The following is a 15,818-nucleotide window of genomic DNA, read 5'->3' on the forward strand; positions in this document are numbered from 1 at the left end:
ACCTTACACATGCGTTTGCCGGCTAGCAGGGCTTCATATTCCGCCTCATTGTTAGAGGCCTGAAACTTGAAGCGTAGTGCATATTCAAATCTGTCTCCTTCAGGAGACTCATAAATTACGCCTGCACCACAGCCGTTCTTTGTAGAGCTCCCGTCTACGTACACTTTCCAAACCTGATCAAGATTATCCGGAGCCACCTGACGAGTCATTTCCACAATGAAGTCGGCCAACGCCTGACCTTTCACTGCCTTTCTTGGTTCGTAAGTGATTTCAAGGGTCTGCATTTCAATAGCCCATTTCAACATTCTCCCGGATGAGTCCAAGGTAGACATTGGCCGCTTGAGTGGCTGGTCCGTGTAAATCACCACCGGATGTGCCAAAAAGTAAGGCTTCAATTTTTTGAATGCCATATACAAAGCAAGGCCAATTTTCAACCATGGGGTACCGGAGTTCAGCATTTTTAAGAACATGGCTAATAAAGTAAACCGGGAGCTGCACACCGTCTCGCTCAGCAAGGAGAACGACACTAAGGGTCGCTCAGCAAGGAGAACGACACTAAGGGCATGGTCTGAGACGGCTAAATACATGTACAACGTCTCCCTAGGCAAAGGACTGACCAACCTAGGCAGAGAATGTAAATTCTCTTCCAACCTCTGGAACGCCACCTCATCATCATCCCCCCATTCAAATCTGGTCTTCTTCCTCATTGCTTGGAAGAAGTAGAGGCATTTGTCACCTGATCGGCAGAGGAACCTCCCCAGGGCGGCCAGACAACCAGTGAGTCTCTAAACTTCCTTAACAGAGCGGGGTGACTTCATGTCAATCACCGCCTGTATCTTTTCGGGGTTAGCCTCTATCCCCCTTTGATCAATCAGGAATCCGAGAAACTTCCCAGACTCAACACCAAAGACGCATTTCTTAGGATTTAACATAACCTTATGCCGCCTGATGGTGGTGAATGTTTCTCGGAGATCAGCAAGGTGATCCGTCTGTAGCTTGAATTTGACTATTGATTAGGGGATTTTGCTCCCACCAATCGGAATGCGCCACGTGGGCCAATCAGGTCCTGCCAAGTGTCCCCCAGTTGGACATCTCAGGGCTTGCCACGTGGCACACGCTTATTCGTCCACCCTGGACTTATTATGTCATGACACGTGGCATACTCCATGCCTAATGGAGAAGCCGGTAACCTAGGCCCAACTTCCGAGGGAAGCCCAATCAGCCCAAGGTTAACCTAAACCTAGATTGGCACGTTTCCCGAGGTTATAAATACCTCCCTTAATCCTCATTAAGGGAGAGGACGCGAACACAGCAGATTACACACATTAAACACTCTCATCTAGAGAGACCCAATCACTTTAATTTCCGCATTAATTACTCCTTAATCAAGTAATAACTTGACCGTCGGAGGCGGATCTCTAACCATCCGGAGCATCCGTTTGTTTTGCAGGTACAGGCGTCCGGTTCCAGTCTCGGAATTGCAACTCTCCCGCAGGACATCAGAAAACCCTGAAACATTTTGGCGCCATCTGTGGGGAGAGTACTTCTGAGATGGCACCCACGTTTGTACCGGATCCTGAAGAGAGACGTTCCCTGGACGATCCTCTAGTTTAGTCGGACCGCGATACTGAGAATGAATTTGAAGTTGAAGCTCACACAGCTTCAGACGGGACCCTAAGGGCCCGACGTACCCGTCATACCGAAAGGAGGGAACGGGAACATCTTCAAACTGGAAGCGAGCCAGCAGGCGCACCGCCTGTTCGGCAACAGCCGATTGATGGGTCTGCTCTTATCACAAGGGACGAACTCATGACCTTCATGAGGGACTTCAAGGGAGAAATTCAAGTGTTGATCAACAAGAAGCCGCCTACTCTGGACAAGGAGCAGTCGGCTAAGAAACCCTCCACTTCACGAAAGAGGAAGCCAGTTCAAGGGCGAGAGGCCACCCCTCATCCTAAATCTAGGAAGTGGGAGCCACCTGCCCTTGATTTCACAAAATACCGTTTTCCTACTCCAGGAAATAGGAAACATGTTCGTCATATTCAGGCGGATGGGTCGAGGAAAACATGCACAGACGCTCGGCTACTGCTAGAACAGAAGAAGAGTGACCGATTGTCAGAGTCGGCCTCTACTTCATAATTCCAAGACAGTCTGCGAAATACCTCGATGAGGCATACTCAGTCGTATCATGAGAGTTAGTCAGGCGGCACCTCCCGTCAGTCCGGCTTTCATAGCGACCAGGCGGTACCAAACTTACCGTTTTACCGCAATAACAGTATTTTTTACAGCCACCTCCGTTTGGTTGACATGCAGCAAAAATGTCCAACCTATGGACTGACAGCTACGGTTGCTTAGACTTGGTGAACAGCCGTCGGCCTTCTCCAAGGAAATTACTGAAGCCGCTCAGCCGGCCAAAGTGAAAAATGTATTAGTAGGCGCCTATAACGGCACTACTAACCCAGAAGACCATCTGATGGCATTCACCAACCTGATGTACCTTCAAGGGTTGGATGATCCCACTTGGTGCAAGTGTTTCCCAGCGATTTTCAAAGGAATCGCACAACAATGGTTCGGCAACCTGCCGACTGGTTGTGTAAATAACTTCAAGACGCTTTCTTACTTATTCACCTCCAACTTCGCCATGAACATCCCTGCGAAGAAGACGACCCTTGATTTAGGAACAATTTAGCAGGGCGAGAAGGAGGGGCTTCGTTCTTACATCAGGCGGTTTAACCTGATGAGAATACAGATTTAAGGGTTACCGGATGAAGTAGCCTATACTGACTTTTTCAGAGGTCTCAAAGACGGGTCGACCTTCAAATTTGATTTGGTCCGAAAGAGGGTGGCGACTCTTCAAGAGGCCTTGATTGAAGCGAAAGCTTATATACAGGCGACTGATCTTTGTAGTACGGTAAAACAGTCAGACGGGAGAAGGTCCGACAAAAGAGAAGGACGACAGAAACAGTCGTCAAACAAAGACGAGAAGAGAAAGAGGTATGGGCGGCTGATTCCTCTAAACAGCCGACCCAGAAGAAGAAAAAAGAATTCAAACCATACTCCCCAAAGTATGCGTTTAACAAGGATAGCCAATTTATCCTAAAGGAAATCAGGGACGGATCTCAATTGAGAAGCCGGTCCCCATGAAGGGTTCTGCAAACAACCGGAACCAAGAAAAATTCTGTGATTATCATGAAGATGTTGGTCATCACACCAATGAATGCATCAGTCTCATGCGGTATCTGGACCGCCTGGCTGAGCAAGGTGATCTTGACACTTATGTCAATAAATCTACGGGGAACACTTCCTCGAAAAAGCAGTCGGCCAAAAAGAATCAACAGGCCGACATCTTCGATACAGATGATGCAGTCGTCTACACCATTGCAGGCGGCTTCTCAGGAGGCGGCCCCACTATTAGGGTAAACAAAGACAATATCAGACGGTTAGATGTAAATTTCGTTCACCAAGAACGACCCCCCAAGTATTCATTTCCTGAGATTGTCATCACTTAAGAAGATCTAGGAGGGGTAAGAGGGCCGCATGACGACCCTATCGTTATTGAATGTAAAGTGGCCAACCAGAGAGTTGGCCGAATCCTCATAGATACCGGAAGCTCCTCAGATCTCATCAGTAGCAAATGTCTGTCGAAACTAAAATATCATACTGATTGCATACATCCGGCGTCCCACCCTTTAGTAGGGTTTGGAGGAGGAGCCGTCCACCCAGTGGGACGAGTGGATTTACCCAGCCGCCTGGGCAAAAAAGGGGAAGGACAACACATGGTAGTCCGGTTCCTGGTAGTAGAAGAACTCTCGGCCTACAACATGATTCTGGGACGACCAACCCTGAATAATTCCAAGGCTGTTATAATCCCATCTCTTATGTTGCTCAAGTTTGAGAGGGATAATGGAACAGTCGGGTCCCCAAAGGGAGATCAGAGGATGGCCCGAGAGTGCTATCTCTTTGATGTCAAGCCCACTGTTATGGCCACTAGGTCGAGCGGTGGAAAAATAGACATTGACAATGTCAAGGAGAGTGCGCCTGTTCAAGAAGCAGGCGGCAAGAAGAGAAAGACATCCCAGACAGGGGCCGCAAGAAAAGACAGAAAATAACAATCATTGGTAGAGGAGCGGTCGGATGAATTCCGCCCTCAGCCAGCTGGTGAGCATACGGACTTGATCTTAGATGACTCGCGTCCTGACAGAACAATCAAGGTTGGGACGACTACTCTAAGGGGCCTGGGTGACGACTTGCACAAACTATTGAAAGAATACAAGGACATCTTTGCATTCGAAGTCCATGAAATGCCAGGCATTAGTCCTGACTTGGCGGTACATAAACTGGCCGTGGATCCGAAAAAGAATCCGGTACGGCAGAAGAAGCGGAACCATGGCGAAGAAAGAAGTCAGGCGGCAGCCGCCGAAGTTAAAAAATTACTTGATGCAGGGTTCATTCGGCAATGTTACTTCCCAAACTGGGTTGCAAATGTGGTGCTTGTTAAAAAGCCAAATGGCACCTGGCGAATGTGTGTAGACTACACAGACTTAAACAAGGCATGCCCCAAAGACAGTTACCCTCTGCCTAAAATTGATAACCTGGTCGACTCAACAGTCGGCCATGCTTTGATGAGCTTTATGGACGCCTACTCTGGTTTCCATCAAATTCCTTTATGGAAGAAAGATCAGGAGAAGACGGCCTTTGTCACTGATCAGGGGTTATATTGTTACACTGTCATGCCGTTTGGTCTTAAGAATGCCCCGGCCACTTTCCAGCGAATGATAAACACTGTGTTCTTTGATCAGATTGGGAGAAATGTCGAGACATATATTGATGATATGATTGTCAAGTCTAAACTTCAAAAAGATCATCTTTCGGACCTCCGAGAAACTTTCGCCACACTCAAGCGGCACCATGTCATGCTCAATCCCAGGAAATGTTTCTTTAGAGTTGAGTCTGGGAAATTTCCCGGATTCCTTATCAATCAGAGAGGAATAAAGGCGAACCCTGAGAAGGTGCAGGCAGTCATCGACATGCAGTCGCCTCGTACCATCCAAGAGGTTCAGAAGTTAACAGGTTGTCTGGCGGCCTTGGGAAGATTTCTAAGCCGATCAGGCGACAAATGCCTATACTTTTTCCAGGCAATTAAGAAAAAGGCAAGGTTTGAATGGGGGCCGGATGCTGAGGCGGCCTTCCAGAAATTGAAAGTTCACTTGCATTCCTTGCCGAGGCTGGTAAGCCCTTTGCCCAAAGAAGTACTCTACATGTACCTGGCCGTCTCTGATCATGCGTTAAGCGCTGTTCTCCTTGTTGAAAGAGACGGCTGTCAGCTCCTGGTCTACTTTGTCAGTCACGTATTGAAGAATGCCGAGTTGAGGTATCCCTTAGTGGAGAAATTTGGTCTTGCACTCTTCATGGCTGTTAAAAAATTGAAGCCCTACTTTTTGGCACATGCAGTCGTCGTGTATACAGACCAACCTATCAATCGGCCTTTGACCATCATGGAGTCGTCAGGCCGAATGATCAAATGGGCCATAGAAATACAGAGCCTCGAAGTTACCTTCGAGCCTAAAAAAGCAGTGAAGGGGCAAGCCTTTGCTGACTTTATTGTTGAGATGACTCGTCCTCCTGACTCTCAAGTTCAAGACCAAGTCTGGAAGGTATATGTGGATGGAAGCTCTACTTCAAATGGTTGGGAGCAGGCGTCATATGTCAGTCGCTAGAGGGCGATAGGTACGAGTATGCTCTACGCTTCAGTTTTCAGGCCTCAAACAATGAGGCAGAATATGAAGCTTTACTAGCCGGAATCCGCATGTGCAAGGCGGCAGGGGCAAGAAAAATAGACGCCTGTTCCGATTCACAATTGATAGTGAGTCAGTACAATGGCGAATACGAAGAAACCCATCCGGCCATGATCATGTATTTACAGGCGGTCCGACAAGCAGTCGGCTCCCTTGAGGATTTCCATCTTACCCAAGTGCCGAGATCAGAAAAAAACCAGGCGGATGCACTTTCAAAATTAGCATCATCCGCCTCCTGTGATACTCCTCGAACTGTTTTTTGGGAAGTAATGGAGAAGAGAAGCATCGAGGAAGACCCTATTGGAATCCTAGACAGAAGCTCAACCTGGATGGATCCAATCAGGGCATATCTGTCAAACGGTACCCTGCCGGATGATCATCAACAGGCGGCAGCACTGAAAAAACGAGCAACCAGTTTTGAAATAATAAAGGGAGAACTTCACAAAAGGGGGTACCTTCAACCCTTCTTAAAGTGTGTTACTCCAGAAAAGGGACGAGAGATACTAGACGATCTTCACTCTGGTTACTGTGCTTCCCATGTAGGAGGTAGGACGCTTGCTCAACGGGCAAGGCGGCATGGCTACTTTTGGCCTACTTTAGAAGCAGATGCAATGGAGATGGTGAAAAAATGTGACAAGTGCCAAAGGTTTGGCAAGCTAATTCACCGTCCGGCTACTGACCTCACTACCATTCATAGCCCACTACCGTTTGCTAAGTGGGGTGATGAGTGACATTTATGTCACTCTTAGGGGTAGCATTTAGGTCTTTTTCCTCTTATTTTTCTTAGTTTTTTCCACCTCATTTATCCTCTTATGGCTTCTTTATGTATTGATGAAAAGTAATGCTTATTTGCGCTTATTTTGATAATCTTTATGCATTATTTTATCATCCCCATGCTCTCGTGAACTTTGGTATCTTCTGCAGGTTCCATGACGGTCCTATGCACGGTGGGAGGCCCCTTGGCCAAGTATGGAAGCCATGGACAAAGGCAAGAGGAGCAAAAGGGAAGGAGAGGAAGCAAGAAAAGGAAGTGCAAGAGGAGGTGTGGCCGAACCTCTTAAAGGTCCGGTCGAACCTAGGTGTGGTCAAACTTTTGAAAAGTTTTACCGAACCTCCTAGGTGCAGTGAAGGCAGTGTCAAACCAGTTTTCAACAATTTTGCAGGATCAGGGAGGTTCGACCGAACCTACACAGAGTTTGACCGAACCTACCCTGAGTCTGACCGAACCTACCCATAGTTCGGTCGGACCTTTTCCCGATCTCAGCCAATTTTGTAAGGACTATTTAAGGTCCTTTTGAGATCGTTTTTCGGGGAGAGAGAAGAAAAACAGTATAATAGTTTTCAGCAAAAAAGATACGCTCTCTTAGTTAGCAACTTCATTAAATTAGTTGATTTAGTTTTAGAAACTCTCAAATCATTTTAGAAGCAAATTTCAAGATTTATCTCAAGAATTTCAGCAATTTTCCAACATTTTTGAAGCTTCAATAGTAACTTCTTTCATTTGTCCTTCATTATTTTCTGATTGTATTTTTTGTTTTGTAAGCCACTTGATTTTCTCTCAATCTTGATATATTGTTGTTGCATGTTAGCTTTGTCCATAGATAATCACTTGTTTTTCCAAATCTTAGAATCGCTTATAATCCAAACTTGGAATTTGCATGTATTCACAATGAATTGTGAGTAGTCCTCTTGGCTAGGGGTTGGGTAAAACTCAACCTATTGGTTATTATGTGAGTTTGGGAGTGATTTTGATGATGGATTGTGACTAAACTTGATTATATGGGATTGCTTGTTAGTTCTTCATGATAGGAGTAATTAACCTAGATTATTGAACTTGATGGCATGAAATGTTTGGTTCGACATGGAAATGTGAGTTGAATGTTTCATTACCTATTGCAATATGATTATGTATCTTTTGTTGCTAAGTTAATGAGGGATCTAAGCTTAGTAATCTGAGTTGTTTTCATATCGTTTGATGTTGATCTTACATGTGGTCTTTGCTATTCCATTACCCTCATTCCTCCCTATTTGCCTAATTGCTATTGGTTGAGTGAATCCCATTCCCCTAGTGTTTTAATCCCTTGAATTCAACCTTTAGTTGTAGTTTGTTAGTTAATCACCACTTATACCTTGATTTTGATTTAGCTTGAGCATTAAGATTATTTAGCATTTGATTCCCGTTCTCCGTGGACCGAACCTTTGCTTGCCATTGTACTTGTTTGAGTGAGGTGTTTGTTATAAATGTGTTTGAATGAGCCTAAATTGTGCGACCGATTTAGCGCTCGTCAAAATGGCGCCGTTGCCGGGGAGCGGTGTTGTTGATTGCTATTTGATTGCTTGAGTCTAATTCACCCTTAAAAAAAAACATAAAAAGAGTTGTTTTCCTTTTTGGCTACGCTTGTAGCCTTGCTACTAATTGTGTTTGTTGAGTGCGTATGCGTAGGACTCAACATCGTGAGTTGGTGCCTTACGATCCTGAGATTGAGCAAACCCTTAGAAGAAGAAGGAGATCTTGTTCGCGGTCCTCCACTTCCCCAAGAAGAGAATCCAAACCTGAACCACAAAGAAATCCAATGGGTGACAACCCATCACCACCACCTCCAAGACCTTTAAAGGAGATGGGAACTCCGGGAGCTTATAGAGCTTCAAGTGGGATTGCTCCCCCAAACACCCCGGCCAATGACTTCGAGATTAGGCCCGCAATGATAAATTTGATTGAGAGGAGACAATTTAATGGAGCAAAACACGAGAGCCCTCTTGCACATTTGAACGAGTTTGAGAAATATTGCAACACGATCAAGGTGAATGGGGTCACTCAAGAGTTTGTGAGACTAAAACTATTTCCTTTCTCCTTAATAGGAAGGGCTCTCGAATGGCTTGAGAAGGAGGTGAGACCCAATTCTTTGAGGACTTGGGATGAGGTCACCACGGCTTTCTTAGGGAGATTCTACTCTCAAAAGAAGACGGCCGAGGCAAGAGCTCTAATTCAAGGCTTTCGGCAAAGGGGTAGTGAGACTATCTATAATGCTTGGGAGAGGTACAAGGAGTACCAAAGAGAGTGCCCTCACCATGGAATCCCAACATACCAAGTTTTACAAATCTTCTATGGAGGCTTGAGTTCTCAAGGCAAAACAAGCTTGGATGCGGGAGCCGGTGGGCCAATCATGAATAAAACCGAAGATCAAGTGATTGAGATCATTGAAGATGTGGTAAGGCACCACATGGATTGGCAAGAAAATGAAAGAGAATCCACAAGCAAGAGTGGGGGGCGGCTTATTCGGTAGATCACCTCAATGCTATAAACAACTTGACATCCCAAATTACAAATCTTGAAAAGGAGATGACATCGATCAAAGCTAAGCTTGAGTCCTCCACTTCGCGCCAAGACTTTTCCTCCCAATCTAAGGGGAGAGGTATGAGTTCTAACCCTTGTACTTCTACATCTAATAACATGCCCAGTGGATGCTTATTTTGTGATAATTGTGGGTCTTATGACCATGATACATCTTCTTGTAATTTTTATTCCCAATCCCAACCCCTTAATGATGATGGTAATGAGTATGAAAATGAACATGTCAATGCCTTGTCTTATGATAATAGACCTAGGAATGACAACCAACGATACTTACCACCCAATCAAAGAGGGCAAGGGAATAATTTCAATCAAAGAGGAAATGATTATGATTACCACAACCACAACCAATAAGGTGGTAGAAACCAAAGGGACCAAAATCCCCAAGGTAATTACAACCAACAAAGTGGTTATGGTAACCATAATCATAACAATCAAGGAATCTATGGAAATCAAGGCCAATACCACCAAGGGGGGAGTTCTAATAACCGGAACAATTCGAATAATAATGGTAATAGAGGCTTTAACAACCAAAATGCTAATTCCAATGTCAGAGGTCCTAGAGCACAACAAGACAATTGTTACACTCAACCACCTCCACAAAAGTCTAGCCTAGAAGAGATGATGGAAAGCCAAGCAAAAATGTTCAACACTTTCATGGCCACTAGTGATAAGAAGTTTAATGAAGTAATGACCCATAACAAAATGCTTGAAACACAAATTTCTCAATTGGCCAATGCTTTAAAAGAGGGAGCTAGCACTTCTAAACTTCCACCCCAAGGACTTGACCCCAAGAAACCGGTGAATGCTATATCAACTAGGAGTGGGAAAGTGTTGGAAGAGAGTGTCCCTAAGGAAAACAATGAGAAAGTGAACATGAGTGAGCCTCCCCTTGAGAGTGATTTTGAGCATGAAGAAGAGAAAGCCTCTGAGAATGAAAAAGAAAAAGAGAATGAAAAAGAAAAAGAGAGTGAAAAAGAAACCAAACAATTGCAAAGACTTCCATATCCCCATAAATTTGTGAGACACAAATTAGATGTGCAATTCGGAAAATTCCTTGAAACACTGAAGCAAATTCACCTTTCAATCCCTTTTACCGATGCTATCAAGCAAATGCCTAACTATGCTAGGTTTTTAAAAGATATTTTGAGTGGAAGGAGAAAGTGTGATGTGGTGGAAACAGTGAATCTCACCGAGAATTGTAGTGCTATTATCATGAATAAGATGCCACCAAAGTTAAAAGATCCCAGTAACTTTTCAATCCCTTGTGCAATATATAAAATGCAAATTGATAATGCCTTGTGTGACCTTGGGGTTAGTGTTAGCCTTATGCCATATTCGGTATATCAAAGACTTGAGATAGGGGAACTTCTACCCACTAACATTACCTTACAATTGGCCGATCGATCCATTAAATTTCCAAAGGGTAAGGTAGAGGATGTTCCCCTAAGAGTGGGAAAGTTTGTAATTCCGGTGGATTTTGTTGTGTTAGAGATGGATGAAGATGTTAACATTCCAATAATTCTAGGAAGACCTTTTCTTGCTACTTCAGGTGCTTTAATAGATGTTCAAAGTGTTAAAATTTCACTAAAAGTAGGAGATGAGGTGATAGAATTTGATTTGAATGAGAGCATGAAATATCCAAGCTCTAGTCTTTATAATTGCATGATGATTGATACTATTGATTCTATTGTAACTTCTATGCATGAGCACTTGCTCACTACTAACGATGCCCTTGAGAATGTCCTTTTGAACAAGGAAAAGATAGGTGACCAAAGCAAAGAGATGGCATTGTATGAAGAAATGCTTGAAGGATGTACAGAATCAAGCAATGTGCAAGTGTGCATGGGAATCACAACGCATGATGCATTAGAAGTAGCTACCTCAAGAGAAGGTAAGGGTGTTCCAATAGTAGAGTTGAAACCTCTACCATCACACCTAAGGTATGAGTTTTTGGGCCCTAATTCAACTTTTCCGGTTATTGTGAATTCTTCTTTGAACGAGTACCAAACTCAAATGTTATGTGGTGTTTTGAGAGATCACCAAGGTGCTTTAGGCTATACCATAGATAACCTCAAAGGTATTAGCCCCGCTTTATGTATGCACCACATAACACTTGAGGAGGGTGTTAAGCCTTCCATTGAGAGGCAAAGGAAACTCAATCCTCAAATGGGGGAGGTGGTGAAGAAAGAAATCACCAAACTCCTTGATGCCGGCATCATCTTCCCCATTTCGAGTTCTAGATGGGTTTCCCCCGTTCATGTGGTCCCTAAAAAGGGGAATGACCGTAGTTAAAAATGAGAATGGTAATCTCATTTCAACTAGAACGGTGACTGGTTGGAGGATGTGCATAGACTATAGACGTCTAAATGCATCCACCAACAAGGATCATTTTCCTCTCCCTTTTATCGACCAAATGCTTGAGAGACTAACCAAGCACAAGTATTATTTCTTTCTTGATGGTTATTCGGGTTTCTTTCAAATCCCTATAAACCCGGATGACCAAGAGAAAACAACTTTTACTTGTCCCTATGGAACTTTTGCATATAGGAGGATGCCCTTCGGGCTTTGCAACGCACCGGCAACCTTCCAAAGATGCATGATGAGTATTTTTGGGGACATGCTTGAAGCCGAAATGAAAGTTTTCATGGATGATTTCTCGATAGGGGGCCTTTCGTTCGAGGATTGTTTGTCCAACTTGGGCAAGTGCTTGACATGATGTGAGAAGGTCAATTTGGTTTTGAATTGGGAGAAATGCCACTTTATGGTGGAAGAGGGAATTGTCCTTGGTCACAAGATTTCAAACAAAGGGATTGAGGTTGACAAGGCCAAAGTTGAAGTGATAGAAAAGCTTCCGCCACCAATCAATGTGAGAGGAGTAAGGTCATTTTTGGGGCATGCCGGGTTCTATAGGAGATTCATCAAGGATTTCTCACCAATTGCTAGACCCCTAAATGCTCTTCTTCAAAAAGATGCCATCTTTATTTTTCATGAAGAGTGTCTCCAAGCTTTCAACAAATTAAAGGAGGCTTTAATCTCAACTCCAATTGTGCAAGGGCCAAGATGGGATTTGCCATTTGAACTTATGTGCAATGCAAGTGATGATGCGATTAGAGGAGTATTGGGGCAAAGGGTAGAGAAGAGGCTTCACGTGATTTACTACATGTCTAAGACCTTGAATGAAGCTCAACGGAACTACACCACAACGGAGAAAGAGTTTCTTGCCGTGGTTCATGTTTTTGAGAAGTTTTGGAACTACCTCATTGGTTCCAAAACTATTGTCTACACTGATCATGCGGCTATTAGGTACCTTGTGGCAAAGAAAGAGTCCAAGCCTCGTCTTCTTCGTTGGGTGCTATCACTTCAACAATTTGATGTAGAGATTCGGGACAAAAAGGGGGCCGAAAATGTGGTTGCGGATCATCTATCCCGGTTAGAGAACGAGCAAGATAATGACGATGGGGTCCCAATTTGTGATGAGTTAAAAGATGATGTGCTTTACGTGTTAGCCGAGAAAGATCTTCCTTGGTTTGCGGATTTGGTGAACTATTTGGCTTGTTGGGAGTTTCCTCCAAATGCTTCAAGGAACCAGAAGAAGAAGTTGAAAAGGGAAGCAAGGCATTACATATGGGATGATCCGATCCTTTTCAAAAGAGGAGTAGATGGTTTACTCCGTAGATGTGTGCCAAATGATGAAGTGAAGAGTGTTTTGAAGATGTGCCACTCCGATCCTTGTGGAGGGCACATGGGTGCCAAAAAAACAGCCTTAAAAGTACTATAAAGCGGGTTATGGTGGCCTCATATCTTCAAAGATTCATGAGGTTTTGTGAAAACATGTGACTCTTGCGAAAGAACCGGTAATGTTTCGAAGAGAAATGAAATGCCTCAAAAACCAATTCTTGAACTTGAGGTGTTTGATGTGTGGGGCATTGATTTCATGGGACCTTTTCCCTCATCTAATGGAAATCAATACATCCTTGTGGCGGTTGATTATGTTTCTAAATGGGTTGAAGCCATTGCCTCCCCAACTAATGACCACAAGGTAGTGATGAAGATGTTCAAAAAGGTGATATTTCCAAGATTTGGGATCCCTAGAGCAGTGGTTAGCGATAATGGTTCTCATTTTATTCATAATGTGTTTCAAAAGATGCTGAGAAAGAATGGGGTCCATCAACGCTTTGGCACGACTTATCACCCACAAACAAGTGGTAAAGCGGAGGTTTCCAATCGCCAAATCAAGGTAATTCTTGAGAAAATAGTGGCTAGGAATAGGAAAGATTGGTCGGACAAGCTAGATGATGCCCTTTGGGCCTATAGAACCGCTTTCAATACCCCCATCGGCACTACCCCCTACCGGCTTATATATGGTAAGTCTTGTCACCTTCCGGTTGAACTTGAACACCGTGCTCAATGGGCTATCAAAAAGATCAACTTTGATTTGGCGAGTGCGGGTGAACAAAGGTGGCTAGACTTGCATGAGTTAGAGGAACTACGGATGGATGCTTATGATTGTGCAAGCTTGTACAAAACCCGATCAAAGGAGCGGCATGACCAGCAAATTGAAAAGAAGACCTTCAATGTTGGAGATAAGGTGTTGCTTTACAATTCAAGAATGAAACTATTTCCCGGAAAACTCATGTCAAGGTGGAGTGGTCCATTCACCGTTAAGGAGGTGTTCCCCCATTGAGCCGTTGAGCTAAATGATTTGGATGGATCGAGGTCATTCAAGGTCAATGGGCATCGCCTCAAGCTTTATTATGAGGATGCTCATGTTGGTTTGATTGAGTCAATGTAATGCAATCTCATCTTTTGAGTGTGTGAAGTACGTCAAGCTACTGACGTTAAATAAGCGCTTCCGGGAGGCAACCCGAGTTTCTAACCCTCCTCTATTCTATTTGCTTGATGTTTTCTTTTCTTCTTTCACAACTTTGGATTGATGGTTTTGCGTGTATTTGGTTTGTGTTGGTATTCTTCTTTGTCTTGCCTTAAAAAGGAATGCATTTTCCATATACCTTAGGCATGTTTGTGGTGTATTTTAGTGTGTCTTGAGGGGAAGTTTTGTGCAAATTTTCAGATAGAGGGATTTAGGGGTGTTCGACCAAACTGCAACAAGGTTCGGCCGAACTTTGCAAAAGTTTGACCGAACCACCCAAGAGTTCGGCCGCTCCTCCCCTAGAACTCAAAATGGGCTAAAAACTATCGGATTCTGGAAAATCAAAAAGTTCGACCGAACTTTTCAAAAGTTTGATGGCCGCCTCGTAGCAGCCAAAGCAGGCGCCATCATAACTGGTACCAGCCGGCCATACGACTGTGTCTTCTGGATCCGGCACGAACACTAAAAAGTCGGGGCCCATTGTGTGGTTTGCGATAAAGCTCTCCACTTTCTCTTGCATGGCCGTGATCCGGCCCCGAGGTACCGTGCAGTAGTAGGGGGTATTTTGCTCTCGGTGAGAGGCGGATGGCTCCGCTTAATCGTCCCCCTTCTCAACTGCGTGAGAAAGCCTCTCCTCTTGTAGGCGATTGTTTTTCTCTTCTGTGTCCAGAGAAGCATGGCCAGAAGAGCTAGACTCGGAATCGTCCTCTGACGAGTCCGAAGAGGACGACTTCTCCCCTCTCCCGGAGGGGCCCGCCTCCTCTCCTTTAAAAGGAGCAGGAGAGAATGTAGAATTGTCAACTGTAAAATAGGAAGGGGTCACTTTGACTCCTCCCTCAGAACTGCCGGCTTTCAAGCCGCTTTGTTTCACTTCCACATCTGGCGCCTGGTCAGATGTTTCACTAATCGGCACCCTGTGGGAGGAGCCGTCTTAGTTTGAGATCCTGACAGTCTTTTTTGTTCTGGCCATCATGCTCTGCATAGACACGGATACAGTCGAACTTTGTATAAAGGGCAAAGATGGGTCCACAAAAGGGCAGGCGGCACTCCTAGTCCTAGATTACTAACCTAGGTCGTGTCGTGTGCTTCCGTGGTGCCATTTCAAAAAAGAATAAAGGAAAGAGAAAATTAAGAGTAAGAGAACCGACGGTTACCTGAACGAGTGACGATTGATGAAGTTCTGAAAATCCTATGCAGTCGGCTTGTCAGAGCAGGCGGTAGGCAGAAAGGGTCAAAAATGTCAAAGCAAGTTCAGGGGTCCGAATGTTCTCTCACAAAGTTTTCAAGTGTGAAAATGACCGAAGTCAACACTCCTTTATATAGGCGAAGTGAGAAGGCGAAGGGTCACTTCCAGAATTCAAAATTTTGGCGGGAAAATCTCTCGGCCTCTCGCCGAGTGACACTTGTAGCAGGCCGTCGCCTGTTACAGGGCGATACCTGTCACAGGTAACACGTGACAAGTCACGTGCCACCTGTGAGGGGAAAATGATTAGGGGATTTTGCTCCCACCAATCGGAATGCGCCACGTGGGCCAATCAGGTCCTGCCAAGTGTCCCCAGTTGGACATCTCCAGGCTTGCCACGTGGCACACGCTTATTCGTCCACCCTGGACTTATTATGTCATGACACGTGGCATACTCCATGCCTAATGGAGAAGCCGGTCACCTAGGCCCAACTTCCGAGGGAAGCCCAATCAGCCCAAGATTAACCTAAACCTAGATTGGCACGTTTCCCGAGGTTATAAATACCTCCCTTAATCCTCATTAAGGAAGAGGACGCGAACAACGCAGATTACACA

Source organism: Chenopodium quinoa, unplaced genomic scaffold (genome assembly GCF_001683475.1).
Source record: "Chenopodium quinoa cultivar QQ74 unplaced genomic scaffold, ASM168347v1, whole genome shotgun sequence".
In the NCBI taxonomy this organism is placed as follows: Eukaryota; Viridiplantae; Streptophyta; class Magnoliopsida; order Caryophyllales; family Amaranthaceae; genus Chenopodium; species Chenopodium quinoa.